General features: G+C 35.2%; 1 long non-coding RNA gene across 2 annotated transcripts in view; it reads right to left on the bottom strand.

Annotated features, from left to right (window-relative positions):
• Positions 1–14,744, bottom strand: part of LOC129426252 (uncharacterized) — a 68,828-nt gene extending 54,084 nt beyond the window's left edge. The window contains exons 1-4 of one of the 2 annotated variants that reach the window (XR_008638358.2): positions 14,631–14,744; positions 14,415–14,507; positions 14,112–14,175; positions 13,676–13,787 (exon numbers count right to left, since the gene is read on the bottom strand). This is a non-coding gene — a long non-coding RNA (uncharacterized lncRNA). The remainder of the gene's footprint in view (positions 1–13,675; positions 13,788–14,111; positions 14,176–14,414; positions 14,508–14,630) is intronic. The other variant, XR_008638357.2, reaches the window with a different exon arrangement.
• Positions 14,745–17,316: the final 2,572 nt, after the last annotated feature.

The raw sequence follows: 17,316 nt of genomic DNA on the forward strand, positions 1-17,316 counted from the left end.
TTGAAATTTCAGAGAAAGTGCTGCAATAAGTCAAAATGAAAATGAATTCACTTTTTTTCCACACACACAGTATTATATATTCTACTCTAATAATATACTAATATAGGTTACAACACACACAAACGCACACTTATTATCACTAATTAAATTTATTTAAAACGAAAAGGTACTTTATACATTTACAAAACAATTATTATTGCGCAAATAATAAAGTATAATATTTTAGTAATATAAAAATAATAAAATGAATTAATTAAAATTAATAAAAATACGAATTAACTTTAGCATAATTTACCAAAAAAAGCAGTACATACATACTTATTTATACATACAAGTAACCGGTTAATGCAGCGTCGTGAGGACACAAAAAAGTTATTTTTCTCACATGCGTGTAGATTAGATACTTTTATGAAAGTAAGTTTTTAATTTGTCGTGTCATGCAATAAAAAAAAAACAATGTAACCGGTAATGTAATAAAGCAATGCAAATAATATTAATTATCACAAAAAAGTGAGATGTTTTGGGGACAGAAATGTTTCTAACGAGCACTTAAAACAATTATAAAGCGTTTTTACGCACCCAGTGTCACACTTTTGTTCAGCACCAGGGACAGCGCCAATTTATAGCAGCAAAACTACGATGCTCAGTTACTGCAGGTCACTGCAATCTTTACTGTTAAACGACGTCACCGGAAATACCTTTTTAGTGGGATAATGAGATCTAAAGCAGAACTTAAACTAGTCACTCACGATAGTGGTTTCCCAGGGGCAAATTTGAGTATTTAACTAGAGATCCGTTTTTAATGGGACGACCTGAGAAACACGCTCAACCACCGTTTAATAAAACAACATGATGCATAACTAAGCTAAGCCCTTTTTTAAAATAAGTTCCCTTCTTCCTACCAATAACAAATGTATTTGGTCACAAAACATCAAATAAACAAACAAAAAATAAACACCCCGACTGAACTTAGACCACTCGAGCACGAGTAACTACACAACAGCATGGCATATGGGTATTAACTCTTAAGTTATTTAATAGGAGAGGATTAATTATGGAGTAAATAAATGATATAAACATTTATCACATGACAGGAAGAGATGTTAAAACATCTCTCCAATTTTCTAACTCTGTAAATTAGCCATTTGGGAAACATTCATATTGTGGTACCCTCTGTAATTCTGTGCACAGATGTGGAGACACATGCAGGAGTTGATAATCAGGGGCAGCAGTAATCAGCCACCACAAAGCCTTGCCTGGATAAATACTGTCAGTAATTACTGTGTGGAGTCAACTACTTACAGGACCCTATTTACATGATTTTCCTCATTCTCATTTTCCCATTCTAACTTTTTATAGACCAGTGCCGCTTATCTACATACCTTAACAGAAAAAATCAGTGTGAGACAAGAGTCAATGCAAGTGCATTAATTATAAATTGCACAAGGATGCATTATTAAACACAGCGATTAGCTTACGACAAATTACTTAATTCTACTGAGAATCAGGACTCATCAACAGTCATTTATACTCTTAAGAGACGTTAAAGCAGTCAGATCCTGGATTTAATCCTATCATGTTTTGATCTGAACCACCAGTTTCATGAATCATATTCTAAATTGATTCACTTATCCCGGAGCATCACTGTTATATTGTGCTTGTGCTGCATGTAAACCAATGAGGCAACAGATAACCATCTAAACAGTGCAAAAATCAACATGAACCTAATAAAGCTTAACCAGCCTTTTATTCAAGCCACAACGCAGACAGGGGAAAGTGAAAGATAAAAAGGCGCCTTTTCATAAACCATAAAATATCCAATTTACCATATCAAGAGCCACCAGGGCATCTATTTGTAATACAGATGTGATGTATGCTGGGGGTGATAAACAAGTATATTCAAAATATACATTTGAGTAACTATTCATATCAGCAGCAGACTCAAAGCCCAGGAACTGAATCATTGCTGTACCTCCCTTATACCAACAAAAAGAAATATGCTGTACATGTACACGCGACAGTACCCCAATGTCACGCACTGTAATTCAAGCTTGGCCACAAGAGAGCTGTGCATATTATGAGTATTCACTACTAGATCATATGTTGTTGACCCAGAGGAAATAAAGAATAAAATGACCAGTGTTGAGCATTAGGGCTTAAGTATTTTTTGATAGAAAATATGATTTTTTAAAAAGATGTACTGGCATAAACTGTGAGTAAGAAAAGTGTTAACTAACGAAATGATGAAGACAAAAATGCATGCTCACCAAACAGTTACACACACTGTAAAAAATCTGTAGAAATTACGGTATTACTGGGTATTACTGGCAACTACCTGCTTACTGTATTTTACATATATGTTATTTACTGGCAACAGTTTGTTCAAAGTTAAATGAACATGAAACATTTCAGTCTTTATCTTCTACAGTAAGTTACTGGCAACCAGATGCATAATTACAGCAAATTTTTTACAGTGCAAACTTTTGGCAACTTTTTCATGAAAATCATTGGAGAAAATGTAACTATAATTGGGCAATAAAGTCACAGACATGTACTGTTTTAAAAATAGTCCCTGCCTGTAGCTGTCATTGGGCCAATCCTATCTGAAAACGTCCTATATGCACCATCTAGGTACAGATATGTATACATTTGGTATCAATATGTAGCTCTGAGGTACAGTACTAATATAAACATTTTAGTTTTTGAAAGGGTACCACGCAGGGACCTTTTTTTGACAAATTTTAGTGTAGTGTTTTTGTGAGATATATCTCTTTTGATCTATACTGCGATACAAAATAATGCAAGATTCATTATTATTACATTTAAATAGTTTAAATTTTGGAATTGCAATTATGAATTGGGATTTAAAGACTTTAAGCCTCCAGTATGTTTTTCACATTGATTTTGGTTTTGTGCTGTAATTATACCAGATTTATAGCAATGAAAGTACTAGAAATCTTTTAAGAGTATTGGTCTAGTTCTGTCATTGGTGATTATGATTTATTCTTTAAAATCGAGGAATTACTAAATTATTACAACCGGATTTTATTTAATCTGGATAAATGAGTTCAACATTTTGAGGCTATTTTAAGATTTAAAGCCCTATTCCGCGCTGACCTTTTTTTCTTCAAAACAATAATCTGATGTTCTTGAAGTTTTCTCAGATTAGAAAGGTTTATATGCACATTGCTGTTAGTGAAAGATTATTAATGCACAGAACAGAAGATGAAATGTGACAGAACACCTACAGAGAGTTTGTATTACGTACCAATAACTGTTAGCCTTTGTGCTTATAACAAAAATGTTTCCTTATCTAGATCACCTCTCTGGTTTAGCCCAATTTGCGGGTTAATAAACAGAAAATGTTTCATTCGGATTTAATATAAGCAACCGTGTGCTTGTAAACTTAAAAAAATTAAAAGTACAGTGGCATCTGAGTTTCATTAAACAAAACCGTTGTCACATAATCACCATATGTGTTCTGAACATAAAAAAACTGATAAAGTGTGATCGCAGTCTGATTTGTACCATGCCAAATGACTCATTTTTAAAACGATTCATTTTTACTGTTGTAAATGGCAGATGAATATTAATGTGCATATTTAAATCTGTCCAGGTACAGTGGATCAGTACGTGTTTATGAGCGAAAGAACACAGCACCTGTTCTCGACATACCGCAGGGTCATGTTGGTCATCTCAACATGCGCTCACTGACCCTCAGAAGCTATGTTAAAAACAGGGCGAAATTTATTTCTAGGTTTTGATATTCATTAATTGTGGCTGTGGGGGAAGGTTTAAAGTGTCAGCAGGACAACACCATTACTGGAGGAGTCAGTCAGAGCATGAAACATCTACAGCGCTGCTCTTTCGCTTCATGAGGTAGCTGTGTCTAAACAGACAGGTCAGCCATACAGGATCAGCTATATATGAGACAGAAAGAGTTCATGGAAACCTCCTGCTGACTGCAGCTTAATGTAAGGATTAATGCACACATTCGTGTTCTTTGTTTATAGTGTTTATGTAATTTGTGACTTACGAAATGGAGTATTGTACTTTGAGGTTTAAGACTACACAGAAATCTTTACACAAAAAAGTTTTTTAAAAAGTTAGACAAGTTTCATTATAACATCTACCAGTACAGTAGAAGCAGTTTCCCGGACAGAGCTTAAACCTAGTCCTAGACTAAAATGCATGTTTGACCTGTCTTGAACTGAAAACAGGTTATGGTAACATATCATAAAGGGACATTCCACTTTTTTTTTAAATATGCAGATTTTCCAGCTCCCCCAGAGTAAAACATTTGATTCTTACCATTTTGGAATCCATTCCGTTGATCCCTGGGTCTGGAGCTAGCACTTTTAGCATAGCTTAGCTTAGCACAATCCATTGAATCTGATTAGACCATTAGCATCGCGCTCAAAAAGAAATCACAACTTTTAATTTCCTGTCGGACTTAGTACATGATCAACTACATAAGAGTAGGAAAAACAATAAAACTCTTTGGATTTTTTTTAGCGTGGTGCTAATGGTCTAATCAGATTCAATGGTTGTGCTAAGCTATGCTAAAAGTGCTAGCGCCAGACCCGGAGATCAGCTGAATGGATTCCAAAACGGTAAGAATCAAATGTTTAACTCTAGGGGAACTGAAAAATGAGCATATTTTCACAAAAAGTGGAGTGTCCCTTTAACATTGATCAGTGTCATTGTTTTGTCTAAAGATCCACACCAAACCTTAATTCTTTTAATTAGCTTCTGCAAATGATCCATAATTTTCAATTTGGATGCAATAATAAATAATTTTGTCAGAGCCGATGGTGTTAGTGGGCAGAACTCCGACATGTGGTGCTTTCTTACTTTCGGCAATCGTGTTCGATTTCCGGCTCGTGGTCATTTGCCAATCCCAACCCATCACTCCTTCCTGTACTTTCATGTCCTTGAATAAAGGTAAAAACCGGCCAAAAAATATAAAAATAAATAAATAAATAATAATAATAATAAATACTTTTATCTTTTAGAGACAATGATAATCTCTGCAAATAACATTAAATGACATTTTATTAAGAGAATACATGACTGCATAAATGAAAAAAACAAAACAAGGGTAAACAGGCAGAAAACTGTAGAGGGGGGTTTACAGGACACAGTGAGTGAGCTACAGTAGCTGATGAACAGCTGGGTTTCAGCTTAACACTCATGGACATTACGCTTCTTATCATCTCACATCCTCATTACGAGACATGTGACGACAAATCTCATCAGCGTGTTAGTAAAGGAAAGTTTCTTAATGAACACAACCATGTGTATTTGGATCCACGAAGGCCACATAGACCAAAAACACCAGGCGACCGCGCGTGCGACGTCCACACGCACAGTAACCGCAAGGCCCGTGTCCTTGGCTTCCTACTGGTCTTCACCTTGCACTTCCGACACAGTGATTTTTATGGCTAATTTCCGCCAATTTCTCTAGGCGGTTTCGGTGGAGATTCCTGCAGGAATAATGTGCATAATTTGCATGAATCATTCTGATAGAATGCATATCAGCGCGCAGACCCCCGTCTGGCAGCACGGCACTTAGTTGGTAATCAAAGCTGACTTCTCTACCAGCAGCCACCACAAAACCACACAAAGCCCTCACCTCATTCCACTAATAATCTGTAGTGTCCACAAATAAATAGGCAAAAGAGAGATGGGGAAGTATGCAGCACTTGAACCACGAGAGTTCATTCAATAGTGTTTGGGCGCACTAGTTGATATACTGTCTTCAGAAATAGTTGCATATATTAATAACTCATCAAATTAATGATATTTTATTAATACTTGTTCTCTAGTTGATTTTATTCTTTGGGACTGGATGCTTAAGCAATAAAAATCTGAATTTCATAATTTGAAAAAATGACATGCTTACTAAGCACAGTAAATATTTAACTTATATACTGTATTGAGAAAAGCATGGATTTATTTTTTCAGTAATGACACCTGGACTGTAAGAACTATAAAGCCTTGCAAATCATAACCATACATGTTATATTAATAAGTTGTTACAAATAATATTACGGCTGGGTATTGGCAAGGGCCTCAAGGTACGATACATATCACGGTGCATTGGGTATGGTACAATGTATCACGATACGATGCGCTGCATGTTGCGATACATTGCAACACTTTTTCTTTTTTTATCAAAAATGTAAAAAAAAAATAGAGCTGATTTAAAAAAAATTTTTAAAGCCAAAGTGCTTCCACGCGTCAGATTTGAAAGCTGCAGGTGTTTTTAAATTTTCGGTCATTTTCTCATTCCCGCTAACTTCTGAGACATTGGCCGAATGGCCGTATATGACAGACAACTGGACAGCGACAACTACAGCAGCGGCGGAGGAGGTCGTTTGACGCACACAGAGGGATTCGATGCGGGTTTTAAAAATACCGATCGTAGAGATTGAAATATCGGCACACTACCGTGGAACAAAATCACGATAGTTAATAGTTAGCCGAATCAATATTTTACAGCCCTAAATAATACTGGTTCTTTTTTGGTTGCACAATAAATCGTCACCCTCCCATTGGAAGACGCACGTGTCCTTCTAGATCCGCTGCTGTATTAAAGGTGACAATTGGATAGTCATCTGGTAGGTGGATGTTAATTATAATAATCTAGGCCAGGGTGCACAGATCTCCATAACAAAGCTCTGAATGACACAGAGCACCTCCCCTCCAGAGGGTGGGCTGCACCCCCGGTTAACACAGGTTTGCAGGAAGCCAGACAATAATTAGTAAATAATGGCAGTCACGTTAGGCCAAGCCAAACTGGATTAATTAATTTAAACTGATAGGTTAGTAGTTGACAGTTAACTATAGTGTGTGTGCATTACCATCCATGACAATACTTGCTGATTGTAGGGGGGGTTGGGATGTCCTTATTTAAAAAAGAAGTATATAAATATTATATATATATATATTTCTTTTATATATATATAGTGGTCTACGAAATAAGCCCATTTAGTTAGCCAAATACACACATGCATGTGTGTGCGTGCATCTCTGAGAGTGACTTTACATGACTGTATTTGTGTGTGAGGAGAAGGGTAACCAGGGAGGTCTCCACTAAGCACCAGGAGATGAAGTGAATGACCCGGTGCAGTGAAGCAGCATCTGTTTCTGTGCATGTGCTGAGCAAACAAGGCAATTTAGGGCATGTCAAGGGATCATCCCATAAACACAGCCCCTCCCTCCGAGCGCGCACTTCAAGAACCATACAACCAACAGGCCTGATCTCACAGAGGTGGGACAAAACTAAATTTGATCACAATTCAATACTACAACTGCGTGAACACGGTTTTTAAACTAGGGTCGCAACATCAATACACAGAGTTAGTCTATAATGGGAAAGCAATGATTGATGATGCATCGTATTGTAAGTGCCTGGACGCTGCCTGATTCACAACATGTTTGTGATAAAACATTTTATATTGTCTAATATAAAAGGTATTTAGTATATTATTGATTGCTTAAGTGGTCCTAGTTTGTAGCGAACCATAATAAAGAAAAGAAAGCATGAGAATAATTTATCATGGTCATCTGTCTGTTTGCTAAGCATTTGATTTGATTTGATTTGATTTGAATTTATTTAATTGTATCGACCACAATGTCTTACACATAAACACAAAAAAGACATCAAATACAATTGAGGATAAAAACACAATAAAGTCCAAGACTTATTTCCATTGTGGTCCTCAGGACAAGACAAGCATCTTGTAGTAATGCTGACATTGCGAGCACGCGCGTTGAAATTATAAGGCATAAAATCTGTTTCCACCCGTGCGGGACTTTTACAATGCGTCTCATGCAATATCCAATCCTTGTCGCATGGTTGTAGTATGTTTTTACTAAATATGACAATAAATACGTCAAGTCCGACAACCGGAAGCATTTAATATTTTGAGCTTTCAACCCGGAGGTGTTTTTAGTTCACAGCAACTGTTTGAAAATTTGTGTCACATTCAACCGGTCACTTTCAAACATGGTAATCTAAATCTATGGAGGAGATTGTATTTAAATAAATCGCGGAAATTTGAATATTACATTTCTGGTAACAGACTACAGTGAACGTCCTGTCAGAACGTCCACAGCAGGCATCGTTCTAAAAACCATATTTACCATAGATCTGATGCCCTATTCCAACTAAAGTCCGATGCCCATTCCAACTAAAACAGTAAATGTTCATGATTTATTTAAAAACTAACTAAATTCTACCTTCTGTTAAAATTTGGTGCAAATATCTGATAAAATTAGAAGGTTATAAGCAAAAAAATTTGAATAAGCAGCATTTTCGGTCACACACCTTCCATTGACATCCATAGATAACTTTTTCAAATATTAAAAATATCATAACTTACTTAATCCTCAACGGATTTTTACAATTCATGTATCTTTGTAAAGGGAAATGTCTGCTCTTTCTAGTCATGTGATACATAGCTTTGGGGTTTTTGAAAATGTTGTCATCATACCTACATCTTGTGGTCCAAGAATCTTGTACAGTGCTATATATAAAAAGCATAGATGCAAAACCCTCTAAATTAGGTTCTTAGGTTTAGGTTCAGTAATATCACTTTAATGGCATTGAAAAGGTTTTCAGTCAGTAATTAAAATGCATTATTTTCACAAGTATGTCACTTTAGTTATTTCATTAGTATTTAAGAAATTTTAATTGTCTTTTGCTGCAAAACCCTCTAAAATACACTTTCTAATATACATATTACATGTTAAAAATCTTTGTAACGAAACACATCTGGGGCACCATTGACTTTCATATTCTTTATTTCTACTATGGAAGTCAATGGTGCCCCAGACCTGCTTGGTTTCAAACATTTTTCAAAATATCTTGAAAAGGTACACTATATATTTGTTTACTATTGTGTACTACAAATGGTTACTGTTTTTCCTGCTCAAGTATAGTAAAATTAAATTTATAAACTAAATAATGGCTTTCCTGTGTCTTGTATCAGATTATATATATATATATATATATTGTGTTTTCCAGAGATGGATCTTTGCCATGCATGTGAGCATTGTTCTTAGACCAGACTAAATTTGCCATAATGAGAACAGGAGCACGGCCCGCCAACCTAACATTAACACACAGCTAAACTGACACCCTATCAGAAGAGCCGTCAGTCCCCGTTATATATGGCACAGTGCCGCATAGACTACAGCCTGATCTTTACAGTAGTTTGCGTCATGCTGGGAATTTCTGTCCAAAGTGCTTGTTTTATAAACGGGTCGTTAACAAGGTAAAATGTAGAAAATGCACACAAGAGAAAGTGTAAATTTTAACAGACGGTTACAAAATATATATTTGCTGGCATGGAAGCAGAACTTCTGAGATTGATGCATTTTGACTTCTTGCCTTCAGGGCAACGTCGCAGTTTTCATGCAGCGCAAGGTAACTATGACAAAGTTTGATACCGCTGTAAGTTTAACCAGACAACAAGGCATTTCTATTGGCCTGCTTAAACGTTGCTGACGTCCGGTTATAAGCCACATTCATCACATTCTGGTTTATTTCACAGACTGGAGGGTCAGATCAAGTGTATTGCATTTTGTAGGGTTGTAACGATTAATCGTGCAAATGCGCGTTTTCTCAATGAACAAAATTGAATGAATTACGTTGAAATCCCGGCGCATCCCAAAGACAGGGGGCGCTCTCGTGCAAAAACTGCCTTTGTGCCACAGAAAAAGCACATTCACGACATGCTGTACAAAGATTAAGTGTACGCATTGAAAAAAGATAGGTATGTATTAGTTAGTCTAATATGAGGTAAGAACATAGTAAAATATTGAAAAACGGTGGTGTTTTCCTTTAAGGCCTTACTCAACTTCATGTTTAATTTATTCACATGCAAAAAAAGTTTTTTAAAGCCTGTTGGACCTTAAGACTCCTTTCCCTATAACAAAGAAAGAGCGAACACCTGTTATTAGAATGATTAAATGTGAGGTGTAGTTAATTAAAAAATACAAGGCAGTCAATCCTGTCGAAAATCAGTCAGCGCTAATAAGGACCAATCGGTTTGTGTGTTGTAATTTGCAGCTTAATGAGGTTGACTTCAATGTAAAGTTTGTCAGAGCGGACGCTGCAGGAGTTATCACAGTAATCTTTTTCATTATGCCAATTAAGAGTCGTGTTTTACAACCTCAGCAAAAATCTGGACCTACCACAAAGTAGGGAAAAAATTCAATTACCTTAAAGGCTTTTTTTGCACAATAAAAACATTTTATTATTAGTCAATTAGCAGGAATAGTTAATGGTTCAAGGTCACCCACCCTTGTCCCGTCTTACGAGTGGTCTACTGTGAAGCAACCAGAGCTGTATATTTTAAGGGATGAGCCTCGCGTTTATCACTGCTGGATCGTTTGGCTGTGGTTTGCTCCGAGGCATAGCGCCATAAATCAAGGCTTTTCTGAACACTTACGCTTGTCAATGAAGTGACATGGGAATTGTGTGTAAGGGACTTTTGCGTGAATGAAGCGCAACAAGATTCAGAACTATGATTTCAAAGGAAAGTATTGCAGCTTTATTTTAATTATTTCAGTTTAGGACCATATAGTAATATCAAAATTGACTCTCTAAATCCTAAAGCATCTACGTACATAAGTGAATTTAAAATTATAAAAAATTATATCAAAGCATCGCTTTATATTTATAGTTCCTTACTGCTTTCAATAATAATGATATCTATTCTACGTTGAAATACAGAATTCCTCTACTATGACATAGGAATGCAAAAGAGACCTGACTAACATGTAAAGCAAAATGAGAAGTGTCAGTATTTAATCACAGGGTGATAATTATTAGCAAATCAGTCCTCCTGTCAGATACACCTCATTCATTTACAAAGGATGTTTATTATTATAATTAAGACGTAATTTATCATCAGTAATGAGCCAGATTAAAAATAAAGCATGTTGAATGCTCGACATGAGTGCTCTCTGCTCTAATGCTGTTTTTATTCAACAATCTATTATCTGAATATTTTAATATGAGTCAGATACTGTATCTCAATCATGCATTTGCATACATTAACCTAAAACAGCTAAGCTATTTAGCAATTGTAATTTGAAATTATCAGGGTAAATAAAATATGACAATTAATTGAAAACCTAATAACTATGGCTGCTATCATGCATATTTTTAGAGTAGATATTAAACAACTCTGCCAATGTTATATTTAAATGAGAAACATCTTAATAAAAGTATTGTGTTTGTTCCTAAACTGAAATTACATCCTGGCCCTTTGACTTTTTTATTTACCAAAATTAATATCAGCAGCAAATGGTGCTAGTTTATAGGGGAGAGTTTGGCTCAATCATTCAAAAAATATTTGAGTTTGATTAATTATATTTTTACACAAGCAACACACACATCTCTGCTACAAATGACCATTTGAAGTTTGTTTCTAGTACTTACCATTTTTGTACATTTACACCAAACGTTACAACTTACCCCATAGGTGGGATTAATTGTAACAGGCAGGGGCTTAGTTGTAACACTTGATAAAAATTAAGGTTGCAGGCAGATATTTCAATTTAATTTTACTATTTTGTCTATATACTTGAAGTGGATATTGTTTATATATCTGACTATAATAGACAGCTATCCAGACTGTATTCATTCATCCAGACCTTTTCTAACAATAGTTCAATTATAAATGGATACAAATGTCTAAATAAGAGAAAAAAAGCAGCACAATTATGACAAATTTTTTTTTATATGTGACTCAGTCTGTAATACTAGTTTCAAAAATCAAATTCTGAGATAATGAGCATCAAAGTCTGATTTTAGCCATTTATTTCATTATGATTTCAATCTTTGTCGTGACCTTATTCAATCAATATTAAGTTGTGTTAAAAGTAACACAAAATGTGTTGTTTCAATAATAACAAAGAGATGGGTGGATTCTGGGACAACGCATTTAGTGTGTTGTCCCAGAATCAACACTAATGTGTTGTTTTTAACACATTTGTTCTAAGAGTGTAACGTTAGTTGGTTGAAAGAATGAACACTTAGGATTTAATTTATATGAAATTATAAGCATTCTAGTCATTAAATACTTATTTAAATTTATCTAAACTTTCTTTAAACAATCATGTTTTGGGTGGCAGTCTAACGTCAGGTTTTCATATCGTAAGTGCTGAGGGGTTAGTTGTAACACAGCGTTACAATTAACCCCACTGGGTCAAAATATTTTCAAGCCCACCAAAAAAGTTGCTAAGAGCTGCAGACATATTTCAAAACAATGCTATGTTTAAGTCAACAAGACACTGATTAATATGACCTAGCATTGGATTTGGTATCTTACACACCCATCTTAGAAACCGATAAAAACATATGATAAAAATATTACTTACATGCCACCAAAACACTCGTTCATCAATAACTCTCTGGAAAAACATTATATATTTCCAATAATTTGTGAGAGATCGTCTTTTGGCAGCGTGAAAAAAATTCTGGAAAATCAAAACCCTCAACCTTGTGCAACAATGTAAACACCCGCGCTCCCCTACATGTGAAAAAAACTTACTAAATTATCATAACTTCCATTAAAAAATCTATGTAAAACTTACATAATATGCTTTTTAATAAACTGTAATAAAAATGTCTAAAATTGTCATAATAAATATCCAGCCATCGCATCTAATATTTTAAACTGACTGTAAAATAACAACATAAATTACAAAATTGTGAGAAAAGTCTTTTTTTGTGATTTACTTACATGTTTTTCTACTCAAAATCATGCTACAAATTATAAAGAACATGATGACCTTGATATCTTTAACATACTGAATAAGATCATGTCAACTACTGAAATTAAGTATAAGTATAGACAATGACTTTTTCTAAATAAAAATGTATGCTTTTAATCTCGTAATTAAATTATGAGACTTTAGCCTGAATTTCACAGACAGGGTCACCATTATTTGCATGTTTTATAAATTTTTTTATGCATTTTGTTGAACAACAGTATAGTGACAAAAACACACAAAAAAATCTGACCAATCAGAACTATAACTGAAGAAGTATTTGTTTATTGTTGTTTGTTGAGAGGTCGGACTCGTGTGATTAATAGTTTTTGGCTCATGACCTCTATGTGCACATCCAATAAATTTGCATTTTCTCCCTGATCTTAACCTGAAGAAGGGCAACACTGGCATATTTCTCCAGGGCCTGTCATCCACCCTCACGCCCCTTTCAAACAGCTCAAGAACTTAATTCTATCGCTCTACGGTCACACTGTGATCCTGACAAAATAAACAGGCAGTTTGGACGCATTTTCAGGTCAGCTGTTGTTTCGTTTCTTCACTTAAAGTAACTTCACTTAAAGTTTCAATATAAAAGGAGTGTTTATGTAATGCAGGGCTTGTTAAGGAGATGTTCTGCGTCTACCGACAGTGATGTGCGCTGGGACTGTGCGGGCTTGACGGATGGGTAGGGATGATGGGGCAGCACCACCACACAAAACCAATTAGAGAACTATTTTCCTAGACAGGTCAGGGTTTCGCATCTTGCTGGACGGGCACTAGCTTTAATGTCTTGATTAAGATGACATACATGTCCCCTGCAACGTCTTAGAATGACAATCACTGCTACATCGCAGAGGTTTCAGCAATCAGGAGAATCACTCACCCTAGTCGAGTAACCCGCGCCATCCGAGTGCATTTTCCAAGTGAACTGGTTTGAAAAGGGGTAATTGGGAGATAAAGGCAGCGGGAGATGACAGGGCATTTGTCAAACACTCCTGGAAAAGGCAGAAAGGAGAAGAGACTTTTAAGGTTAACAGGCCCAGGCCGTAGTGTGTGACCTTAAAGGTTAGTGTAAGAACAATGTGTGTAATAAAACAAGACGTATGAGTACAGTAAATCACAATCATGTTTTTATTGAATAACAACTATGATTTAATGTCATTCTTAATAAAAATGCTTTAAAAATAAAAGCACACAACAATGATCATAAGTTGAACTAACAGTAGGAATTTTGTAAATGTATTTCCCTCATATCTAATATTTTTGCTTTATGACACTTTGTGGGCTCCATACAAATAAACATAAAGCAAAACACTTACCAAGAAAGGGTATAATATCCAATTATATGATGATATGCTTGCTACAATTCTGTGCAGGTGGTCACTGGTGAGGTAGTTGGTTGAAAAAATGAACACTTGGGATTTAATTTATATGAAATTATAAGCATTCTCATCAATATTTATTAAGGTGTATCTAAAGTTGCTTTAAATAATCATATTTTGGGTGGCAGTCTAACGTAAGTTTATCAAAAATGCCTCGATGCAAAATTTTGACAAGTATTAAGTCAATACATGTTTAGTAAGCAAGGCAGCTTAAACATTCATAGCCATAAACATACAAACCACAGGTGTGTGTGTGCAAGCCAAGGGTCGTTTCTCAAACGGAAGGCTGAATCCTCCGGAGGTCGCATTTGCAGGCTGCATACGTCATCAAGCCTGGTTTATATCAGTTAACTGAGCATTACATTCGCAAGTAATAAGCAATTATTAACACAATTTACAATAAACTAAGAACAACAGTCAACTTTATAAATGTTAATTTCAGTCTTTATGACTTACGGAGCCTAAAAATGCGACGTCGTCTGGAGGATACCGCCTTCCTGAAAGGTGCAATCGCGAGAGGTGCCGCCCGCCAATCAAGAAAAGTTACGACCCTTCAAAATAAAAGACCTCAAATAATTTCAAAATACAAACTTGGCACAGGGTATATGAATGAAACAAAATCAATACAAAAGAGACTGAACATTACCACAATCCTATTATCTGTGTTCACTCTCTTGAGATTGTGGGATATATTATGCAAGTTTTAATATTGATAAAACCACTCATTTACACAAAAATCAATTACATAAAAGACAAAACTTGCCATAACCTCACAACACTGACAGAAATATGGATGTGATGATAAACGGTGACATTGTCTGTCCAGGTTAAAGTCTTATAATCTAATTATTATGAGATTGGGAGCATCCGTTTGATTTCAATCATTGATTTAACATAGATTTCAATCTGTGCCATGATCGATATCAAGGTTATATTTTCACAGAATGTTCTTTATATTATATAGAATGATTTTATGTAAAAGACAGTAAATCACAAACAATGACTTTAGCTGGGTTTTTACAGGCAGGGTCACATATGTTACAGCATCTCATACAGCAGAGGTTTAAAGAGACAGATGTGATGTGCATGAAAAAGCATAATAAAAACTCGAGCACAAAATACATGACATGGTAAAAATTGTGCAACTCAGCCTACTGGAAGAAAATACAGGCACAGAGACAATAAAGAGTGGAGCAGATTTAAGGGCTATTAAATGAAGTAAGCTGCAGGGAGACAAAACTGAAACAAATCCAGGCAAACAGGCAGCGCTGTTCTCCCAGCTGTGAAGGTGACTGGAGGAGCCGTGTGCAGAACAAACCATCTTGATTAATCGCATGATATTTACAGGCTCAGACATAATCACAGATCACAAGTCTATAGCTCATGCTCCCCGGGAATTTACACACCACTGTTAATCTCATGTGTGTAAACGTAAGGGGTTAAACACCAACAACACATACATACACACATATCATAGTCTATTGTTTATGGTATGTGAGGCTAATGTTTTTTAATTCTTTTACCATTTGCTTAAACTTTATACCTGGAAATGTAAAACATAAAGGACCACCTAAAAGTTTATTATTTATATTGATTTAATTTACACTGAACTTTTACTCATGTTCTGTAGATCCCACGAAAATATACATTCTTATAAAATGTATAGATTAAATGTAAGTCTTAAGCTTTGGATACAGGCGTCTGCCAAATATGTACATTTACACATTCAGTAGACACTTCCAAAGCAACTTACAGTGCATTACAAGAAATACATTTTTATATCAGCATGTGTTTTCACTGCAATCTTTTGCACTGCTAACGGACTGCCTACCACTAAGCTAATGTACACTCACCTAAAGGATTATTAGGAACACCATACTAATACTGTGGTTGACCCCCTTTCGCTGTCAGAACTGCCTTAATTCTACATGGCATTGATTCAACAAGGTGCTGAAAGCATTTTTTAGAAATGTTGGCCCATATTGATAGGATAGCATCTTGCAGTTGATGGAGATTTGTGAGATGCACATCCAGGGCACAAAGGTCCCGTTCCACCACATCCTAAAGATGCTTTATTGGGTTGAGATCTGGTGACTGTGGGGACCATTTTAGTACTGTGAACTCATTGTCATGTTCAAGAAACCAATTTGAAATGATTTGAGCTTTGGGACATGGTGCATTATGCTGCTGGAAGTAGCCATCAAAGGATGGGTACATGGTCAGAAACAATGCTCAGGTAGGTCGTGGCATTTAAACGATGCCCAATTGGCACTAAGGGGTCTAAAGTGTGCCAAGAAAACATCCCCCACACCATTAAACCATTGCATTAAAGAGAAACTGAACAGGTGTTCCTAATAATCCTTTAGGTGAGTGTATATCAAGAATTTAATTCCTAAATATTTCAGCTCCAAAACTATAAAAAGTTAAATGGACAATTTCTCACATTGTCTCAGAAATTGTTTCCTTATAAGCTGTTTAATCCAAAGTAACTTACAGTGCATTTAAGAAATGGGTCAATGACATGACGTTAACTATTTTGTGTCCGTATGGATAAATTAAATGTAAAAGGGCTCAAATTTCAAAATAAATTTGCAGATTACTTGCATACATTCTTTTTTTGAGGACCAAGTCTAAAATTTCTAGTTTTATTTCATTTTGAAAGAATATTTGGGGAATAATTGCAAAAATGTGGTGTAACCAGTCTGTGTCAATTGGTGTAATAGTATTTTGTTAATTAAAACATAAATATATTCATAAAAAATGTGAAATAAAATATAATCATCTAGTTTAGTGTAATTAATTTTTTTACATACATTTATACATCATGTGTCAAAAAATATTTAAGAAAAAAGAGCTGTTTTCAGCATAAGCAGGACAAATACAAAAACACATTAAAATTTACATTTAGAAATAACTAATAAAAGAATATTTTAAAATGTTTTTTATGCAATCAAGGTGAATAAAATATTTAATATTTCTCATTCTTTGGCGCAATTGGCGGTTACACCATTTGACATTTTCAGGTCCATTCAGTCATAACTTTCATAACTTTTTAAAAAAAAAAAAAATAATAATTTCTCATCTTGCCAAACCGTTTTTGTCACTGACCCAAATGACCATGCGGAATAAAACCCATGTCTTA

Source organism: Misgurnus anguillicaudatus, chromosome 25, assembly GCF_027580225.2.
Source record: "Misgurnus anguillicaudatus chromosome 25, ASM2758022v2, whole genome shotgun sequence".
NCBI lineage: Eukaryota > Metazoa > Chordata > Actinopteri > Cypriniformes > Cobitidae > Misgurnus > Misgurnus anguillicaudatus.